Source organism: Phyllostomus hastatus, unplaced genomic scaffold (assembly GCF_019186645.2).
Source record: "Phyllostomus hastatus isolate PE091 unplaced genomic scaffold, TTU_PhHast_1.1 phas_scaffold_93, whole genome shotgun sequence".
Lineage (NCBI taxonomy): Eukaryota > Metazoa > Chordata > Mammalia > Chiroptera > Phyllostomidae > Phyllostomus > Phyllostomus hastatus.
This window is the reverse complement of record NW_025334042.1, coordinates 10,993,626-11,002,896: the sequence shown is the minus strand read 5'-3', so window position 1 is coordinate 11,002,896 and position 9,271 is coordinate 10,993,626. Positions and strand designations below refer to the sequence as shown.

Sequence of the window (9,271 nt, the reverse complement as noted above, 5' to 3'; positions counted from 1 at the left end):
TTTTGTAGTAGTTTCAAGTGTACAGCATTATAGTTAGACAATTATATTTTCAAAAGTGGTCCCCCTGATATTTCAAGTACCCACCTGGCACCATCAATATATTATTGTCTATATTTCCTAGGCTTTATTTTATATCTCTGTGAATGTTTTGTGACCAGCAATCTGTATATCTTAATCCCTTCATCTTTTTCAGCCATCTCCTACAAGCCCCCCTTCTCTCTGGCAACCATCAGTCTGTTCTCTGTATCCATGAGTCCATTTCCATATTTGTTAGTTCATTTATTTTTCTGTTGAGATTCCACATAAAGTGAAATCATATAGTATTTGTCTTTCTCTGACTTAATTTCACTTAGCATAATACCCTCTAGGTTCATCAATGCTGTTGCAAATGGTAAGAGTTCATTCTTTTTTTTATGGCTGGATAATATTCCTTTACACATATGTACTGCCTCTTCTTTATCCTCTCATCTACTGTTGGGAACTTGGGTTGCTTCCATATCTTGGCTCTTGCAAATAATACTAAAATGAACATAAGGGTGCATATATTCTTTAAAAAACATGTATATATAATTGATTATGATATTACAGTTGTCCCAATTTTTCCCAATTTGCCCCATCCACCTGGTACCCCCATTCCCTCCAGCAATCCCCCCTTAGTTCATGTCCATGAGTTGTGCATATAAGTTTTTTGTCTTCTCCATTTCTTATACTATTCTTAACATCCTCCTGTCTATTTTGTACCTACCAATTATGCTTCTTAATTCCTGTCCCTTTTCCCCCATTCTCTTCCTTCCACCTCCCAGCTGATCAGCCTCCAAATGATCTCCATATCTATGATCCTGTTCTTGTTCTGGTTGTTTGCTTAATTTGTTTTTTAAGATTCAGGTATTCATAGCTGTGAATTTGTTGCCATTGTAATGTTCATACTTTTGATCTTCTTTCTTTTGAATAAGTCTCTTTAACATTTCATGTAATAATGGCTTGGTGATGATGAACTCCTTTAGCTTTACCTTGTCAGGGAAGCACTTTATCTGCCCTTCCATTCTACATGATAGCTTTGCTGGATAGAGTAATTTTAGATGTAGGTCCTTGCTTTTCATGACTTTGAATACTTTTTTCCAGTGCCTTCTTGCCAGTAAGGTTTCTTTTGAGAAATCAACTGACAGTCTTAGGGGAACTCCTTTGTAGGTAACTGTCTCCTTTTCTCTTGCTAATTTTAAGATTCTCTCTTTAGCTTTAACTTTTGGCATTTTAATTATGGTGTATCCTGGTGTGGTCTTCTTGGGGTCAAACTTTTTTTGGGATTCTCTGTGCTTCCTGGGATTGTATGTCTATTTCCTTTGCCAAATTAAGGAAGTTTTCTTTCATTATTTTTTCAAATAAGTTTTCAATTTCTTGCTTTTCCTCTTCTCCTTCTGGCATCCCCATGTTTCAGATGTTGGTAAGTTTGGGGATGTCCCAGAAGCACTTAATAGTATCCTCATTGTTTAAAAATTACTTTTTCTCCATAGACATTGAAACTAAGAACATATTGACATAACCAGAGGGGAGATGGGAAGGGATATTGGGGCACGGGGAGGGAAAGGGCTTTCAGGTAAATGTACAAAGGACACCTTGACAAAAAACAAAGAAGGGTAGGATCACGGGTGGGGAGTTGGAATGGCTGGGGTGGGGGGAATGGTGGGGGTAAAATGGAGACAACTGTACTTAAACAGCAATTAAATTTAAAAAATAAAATAAAATAAAAATTCTTTTTTCTCCTTTCTGTTCTGTTTGAATGTTTATTTCTTCCTGATGCTCCAAATCATTGATTTGAATCCTGGCTTCATCCCCTCCACTGCTGGTTTCCTGTAAGTTTTTATTTCATTTCATGTAACCTTCATTTCTTCCTTTATCTTGTTGTCATACTCAATGAGTTCTTCAGCATCCTGATCCCAGTGTTTTATACTCTTCATCTGATAGGTTGGCTATCTCTGTTTCATTTAGTTCTTTTTCTGGGGTTTTGTTCTGTTCCTTCATTTGGGCCATATTTCTTTTTCTCCTCAATTTGGCAGCCTTTCTGTGTTTGTTTCTATGGTAGAGTTGCTTTGACTCCCTGTCTTTGACTCCCTGTGGCCTCTTGTAGAAAAGGCACCAGAAAATTGTGTGGCAAGGAGCCTTAGGTAATCACCAGGGTGGGGCAACCCACTTCATTGCTTTGTGGCTCTGGATGGGGAGGGCTGAAGAGGGGACAATGCCACTGCCTGGCTTCTGGAGTTTTGCCCAGCACTTGCCCTGTGTGACTGATGCCCTTCCAGCTGTTACCCTGGTGCTGAATCTGAGAGGGGGTGGGTCTGCATACATTTTAAGTCTATGTAGGCCCATTAAGCAGAGTCTCCTGAAAACCCAGCAGTTTCTTTTACCACCCCAAACCCCACTGGTTTTTATAGCCAAAAATTATGGGTATTTATCTTCCTGGTGCTGGAACCCTGGGCTATGCAGGCTGGCCTGGGGCTGAAGTTGTTTGCTCCCAAGGTATCCCTATTTTTATCAACCATATGTGATTTTGGGACCACCTGTTTTGCAACCACCACCTCTCCACACCACACCACATCTCTGTGCCTCTCTGCCCATCTGTGTCTCTGCCCCTCCTACCCATCTGGATGAATGTGGCTTCTTTGAATCCTTGATTGTTGGACTTTCATACAGCTCAATTTTCTGATGTTCTAGGTGTTATTTGTTCTGAGGTCTACTTATAATTCTTTCTGTGGTTGGGTGAGGAGATGAAGCACGTTTACCTACACCTCCATCTTAACCAGAAGTCACAATAAACATTCAGAGTTTGTCTTCATTTTATCTGAGACATTTTGAGGTCTTATCTTGTTCTCTTGTTTGTAACATATTCCTTTGTTTCTTCATTTTGCTTGCCTCTCTGTCAGTTTCTATGCATTAGATGAGACAACCATCTCTCCTAATCTTGAAGGAGTGGCTTTGTGTAGGGGATAAACCTTGCCATTTCATCTTTCCCTACCTCTTGGTTGTCTCTCAACCTTTGTGATTATCCAAGCAGCTTATTATATTCTCAATAACTCATAGTATGTGAGGGTGTGCCACAAACTGTGTCCTAAAGGGGCATCTCAGTCAGCACCTGGATGCAGGTTGATTGGAAGCCAGGCTCTTAGACAGCAGCTTTTTAAATATGCAAATATATCACATATATTCTTTTAAATGAGTGGTTTGAATTTCTTCTGCTAATGGATTTTAGCAACCAGGAGCATTCCTGCCAGCCTGGTTAGTTTCCTCAGTCTTGGTCTTGGGACTCTTGAGCTGTGATAACTCTCTATCCATACATACTTCATCGCAACAGACTTTTAAAAACAGACAAAATTGTATTGGGTTGAAATCTTTTGACTTTAGAAAGTAAATGGATAGGTTATTCAATATTTCACAATAAAGAGTATGGGTTCAAAAGTTCATTACCAGTTCAATAGATTAAATCCAGCAAATAGAATTTGATAAGGGGACTTCCAGTCAAGATGGAGGTGTAGGTAGATACTCTGCTTTCTCACACAACTAAAAAAAGGATAACAACCAATTTAAAAACAAAATAAACCCCCAAACTGCCAGAAAATCAAACTATATGGAAGTCTGACAACCAAGGAGTTAAAGAAGACATATTCATCCAGACTGGTAGGAGGGACAGAGGCAGGCAGCCAGGATAGAGAGGATGCCTGGCAAGGCAGCAGCTGGCAGACGGGGCAGTCCCCACATTTGTGTGTGAATAAACTGGGAGGAACAATTTGGGAGTGAGACAGACCATGTAATCCAGGGTTCCAGTGGGGAGTAAGAAAGCTTCAAAAACCTCTGGCTCAAAAAATCTGTCGTGGTTGTGGTGGCAAGAGAAACTACCAGTCTCACAGGAGAGTCCATTTGAGGGGCCCCTGGGGATGTAGAACATGCACAAGCCCACCCATTTGGAAATCAGCACCAGAAGGGTGCAATTTGCTTGTGGGTAGTGGAGGAAGTGACTAAAAGTGGGCCAAGAGCCAAGCAAGTGGCATTGTTCTCTTTCTAACCCCTTCCCCACATACAGCACCACAGCACAGGAAAGTGGGTTGCCCTGCCCTGGTGAATACATAAGGCTCCACTCCTTACAATGTAAGGTGTGTGGAGACAAAGAAATATAGCCTAAATGAAAGAACAGATCAAATCCCCAGAAAAAGAACTAAGTGGTGATGAGATAGCCAACCTATCAAATGCAGACTTCAACACACTGGTATTGAGGATACTCACAGAAATGATTGATTGTGGCTAAAATACAAAGAAAGAAGTGAAGGCTATACAAAGTAAAATAAAGAAAACTATACAGGGAAGCAACAGTGAAAGGAAGGAAACCAGGACTCGAATCAATTATTTGAAATGTAAGGAAGAAATAAACATTCAACTAGAGCAGAATAAAGAAACAAGAATTAAAAAAAAAAATGAGGACAGGCTGAGGAACCTCTGGGACAATATTAAGCATTCCAGTATCCAAATCATAGAGGTGCCAGAAGGAGAAGAGTAAGGCAAGAAATTTAAAATTTATTTGAAAAATAATGAAAAAAATATTCCCCTATCTGGCAAAGGAAATAGACACACAAGTCCAGGAAGCTCAGAGAGTCACAAAGAAGTTGGACCCAAAGAGGACCACACCAATATACATCATAATTAAATCACCCAAGATTAAACATAAAGGGAAAATTGTAAAAGTAGCAAGAGAAAAGGAGACAGTTACCTACAAAGGAGTTCCCCTAAGACTATCAGCTGATTTCTCAAAAGATACCTTGCAGGCAAGAAGAGGCTGGAAAGAAGTATTCAAATTCATGAAAGGCAAGGACCTACATCCAAGATTACTCTATCCAGCAAAGCTATCATTTAGAATGGAAGGACAGATAAAGTGCTTCCCAGATAAAGTAAAGCTAAAGGAGTTCATCATCACCAAGCCATTATTATATGAAATGTTAAAGGAACTTATCTAAGAAAAAGAAGATAAAAATATGAATAGTAAAATGATAAACCCTAACCATGCAACTTGTCACTGTATTAAATACAGAATCAGTGATGAACTTTCCACCAAACACTCTAACAGGCAGTAATTATTATTGACTCCTTTTATAATTACCTACCTATAATTTATGAAAAATAGGATAAAGATGGTGAACAGAGGTCTATGATAAATGAATTATGATGACAGGTTTTTGGAGAATTCTGCGCTTTGAACTTTTGGAGAAGTTATTTTATATCTATGAGTTGTAGTAGTAAAATCAGAACTACCTTATGGTAATATTTTCTTTTTTTAATTAAAGAAGTTTTTTTATGGAGGAAGAGGCTCATGAAGGAAAAATGCCTACATAATAAAGTAAAAACCTCTCAAGTTACAAACAAAAAATATTGAGGAAGAATTACTGAAATTTTTAATACAGGAGATACTTTCTTTGGTCAATTTCTACCTGGTTTTTAAAAAATTATTTTTTATTGTTGTTCATTCACAGTTGTCCCCATTTCCCCCCATTACTCTCCTGTGCCCTGTCCACATGCCCCATGTTCAACCCTCTCATCCCCTTGTCCTTGTCCATGGGTCCTTTGTATATGTTCCTGAAAATCCTTCCCTGTCCCCCCTCCCCCCCATTGTTGCCTACCACCTCCCCTCGGGTTACTGTCAGAATTGGATTGTTTGTCTTCCTGGTGTGGAGTTGTGTGAGTTCTTTATATGTTTTGGAGATCAAACTCTTTTCTGAGGAATAATTGACAAATATGTTTTTTCATATGATTGATTCCCTTTTTATTTTGCTGATGTTTCCATTAGCTATGCAGAAGCTTTTTAATTTGATGTAGTTGCATTTGTTTGTTCTTTCCTTTATATCCCTTGCCCTGGGGAATGTAGCAGTGAAAATTTTGCTGCGTGGGATATCTGAAATTCTCCTATGTTCTCCTCTAGAATTTTTATGTTGTCACAATTTATATTTAAGTCTTTTATCCATCTTGAGTTTATTTTTGTGTATGGTGTAAGTGAATGGTCTAGTTTCATTTTTTTTCATGTACCTGTCCAGTTCTCCCAACACCATTTATTGAAGAAGCTATTTTTACTCCATTTTATGCTCCTGCCTCCTTTGTCAAATATTAATTGACCGTAGAGAATTGGGTTTATTTCTTGGCTCTCTGTTCTGTTCCATTGGTCTATGTGTCTGCTCTTATGCTGGCACCAGACTGTTTTGATTACTGTGGCCACACTGTTTTTTGATACTGTTTATGTTACATAATTCAATATCAAGTATTGTGATCCCTCCTACTTTATTCTTCTTTCTCAGAATTCCTGAGGCTATTCAGGATCATTTATGGTTCCATATAAATTTTTGAAATGTTTGTTATATATTTGTGAAGTATGTTGTTGGTATTTTAATAGGGATTGCATTGAATGTATAAATTGCTTTGAGTAGTATGGAGGTTTTGATGATGTTAATTCTTCTAATCCATGAACACAGTACATGCTTCCATTTATTTATAACTTCCTCAGTTTCTTTCTTCAGTGTTGTATAATTTTCTGAGTACAGGTCTTTTATCTGCTTGGTTAGGCTCGTTCCTAGATACTTTATTTTCCTCGTTGCTGTAGTAAATGTGATTTTTTCCTAATTTCTGCTTCTGATATTTCATTGTTGGTGCACAAAAATGTCTTTGATTTCCAGATAAATGCCTTCAGTTTTTGACTTTGTATCCCATTGTTTTGCCAAATTCACTTATTAAGTCAAGTAGGTTTTTTGGTGGAGTTTATAGGGTTTTCTATGCACACTATCATGTCATCTTTAACCAAACTGGTACCTCCACACTTTCACTTGTAATGTTTCCTATACTCTTAAATGATACTGATTGGCAAGTAATATAGGTGCTGATACAATTTTTTTCAATTAGTTTCAAACAGACTCTAATGTTTTAATGCATATATTCCTGCTTAACTACTTACTACACTACTTCAGAATTAGTCCTCCTATAGAAAGTAACCATCCCAAGTGGAAAAGACACTGCAGAGCTTTATCATTTCCTTAAAGATTTTCAAGTATTATAAGAACACAAATGCATGAAAAACTAATTAAAAATTTGACATTTCATCTTGCTTTACTGATTATAAAATAATATAAAGAGAAGTGAACATATGTTATTTTATATTTCTCTGCTTAACATAATTCTATACTAAGAATTACTTTGTGAGCTGTTTTCTAGTTTCTTCGAGTATGGGACACAACTGCAATTCTATTAGTGAGGAGAAATGAATAATCAATCTTAGGTAACTCAAAAGAAAAATGAGAAGCACAACAACATAAGCTGACTTCGGCTTTTAAGAACCTACACAGTTGACCCTGAAATGCCAGCTTCAACAATAACAACAAAACCAAAGATTACAGCAGTAAGCCACCACTTCACCACATATTAAGAATTTTGAAAGAGGCAATAACTTGTTATTCCCTCTTGATTCATTCTGTTTTATCTTCTTTTTGTTTTTCCTGGTATTTTGTCGCAGGCAGTTCAAGGCTTGCTCATTGCATAGGTTCAGCTTTTCTCATGGTTATCTCAATCTTTGTGCAGTCATAGTTGTATAACTTTGCTGTACATCATTGACACTCCATAATTTCACATATTGATGACATTTCTTCTCTCCTTTGAATACAATGTGCACATTTAATGATGTACTATTTGCTGCTACCTATGTTCTGGACATGAATTTTTAGCACATACTGAAATGGAGGCTTCACCTCCAGTTTGATGCCCTTCATGTCTACATAAAATAACTTTTTCCTAGCATCCTTTGCAGTCCACATGTGTTTTCCTGTTGCATAGCCCTCTTGGGCTAAGAATATATTAAAATCAGAAGTACTTCTTCTATGAAAGCTCCAGTATTTCTTTTTTTTTAAGATTTTATTTATTTATTTTTAGAGAGAGAAGTTAGAGAGAGAGAGAGAGAGAGAGAGAGAGAGAGAGAGAGAGAGAGAGAGAGAGAGAGAGAGAGAGAAACATCAATGTGCAGTTGCTGGGGGTTCTGGCCTGCAACCCAGGAATGTACCCTGTCTGGGAATCGAACCTGGGACACTTTGGTTCCCAGCCCACGCTCAATCCACTGAGCTATGCCAGCCAGGGCCGAAAGCTCCAGTATTTCATTTCTTAATGGAAAATAGGTCCTCCAGAATGATATACACAGTCTTCTTCTAGACTCTGTAGACCTTGGTATGTCTTTGAACACCCTTCATTTTTACATGAAGTGCCAATCTTAATTCCATCACTGTCTTCATCTTTTTTTTTCATTCCCTGATGATAGTTTAAGTTTATCAAGGGCTTGTTTGAGGGAAGCAGATACTTTTAATTCCAAAATGTCATTGGTTCATCTGGGCTTGGCCTCTTTATTGCTTTTACTGGTTTAGGGGCTTGAATGATGTGCTCTTGAAATTTGGGTTTCAATTCAGATGGTTCTTTCTTTTCAGTAGTCTTGACTTCAGGTTTGACTGGCTCAGGTGGCTTTTCACTATCATGTCTTCCTTTTTTGCAGCCTATGATGCTTAAAAAATCAGAAAAATCAGTTGTTCTTCTCTTACAGCAAGACCAACCCTTTAAAGCATCATGAAAGACTGGAACACCTGGGTGGTACATGCAAGCATCATTAGAATTGGTCTCGGGATAGAAGCGCTAACTGCATTGCCAATTGTAGCACAGTAGGGCCATTTTTTCCCACCCATACAAGTCAGGCCCAAATACCAGGACTGCAAGTCAGTGTGTTTACAATCCCTCCTTGCAACCACTGGCCTTTGAGTATGCTTTAATATTTTCCACCATACATTCAAAAACTATCCAAAATCTGGCCCCTTTTGACCTCATCCACTCCTTGCATACCCTAGTCTAGCTTGGTCATCTTTGACTGGCTCATTACAGAAACTTTCTACTTCGTCTTTCTGCTTCAGTCCCTTTCTCCTTAAGTCTGTTATCCAACGTGATTATTTAAAAATCTACATCAGACCAAGTTCCTCCAATGTCTTTCCATCTTACTTAGAATAAAATCTAAAGTCCTTGCTGTGGTCTATAAAACTCTATTGTATTAGTTATCAGTTGCTGCATAACAAATTACCCCCCCCAGACTTCTGCCTTTAAACAACAATAACCATTTCTTATCTCACACAATTTCTATGGGTCAGGAAGAGTGGACAGGCTTAGCTGCGTTAGTCTGGTTGAGGGTATCTCATGAGTTGAAGGCAAGATGTCAGCCAGGACTGCA

The 9,271-nt window shown here is 38.1% G+C and overlaps 1 pseudogene; it reads right to left on the bottom strand.

Annotated features, from left to right (window-relative positions):
• Positions 1-7,484: 7,484 nt before the first annotated feature.
• LOC123812969 lies at positions 7,485-8,724 on the bottom strand (annotated as a pseudogene).
• Positions 8,725-9,271: the final 547 nt, after the last annotated feature.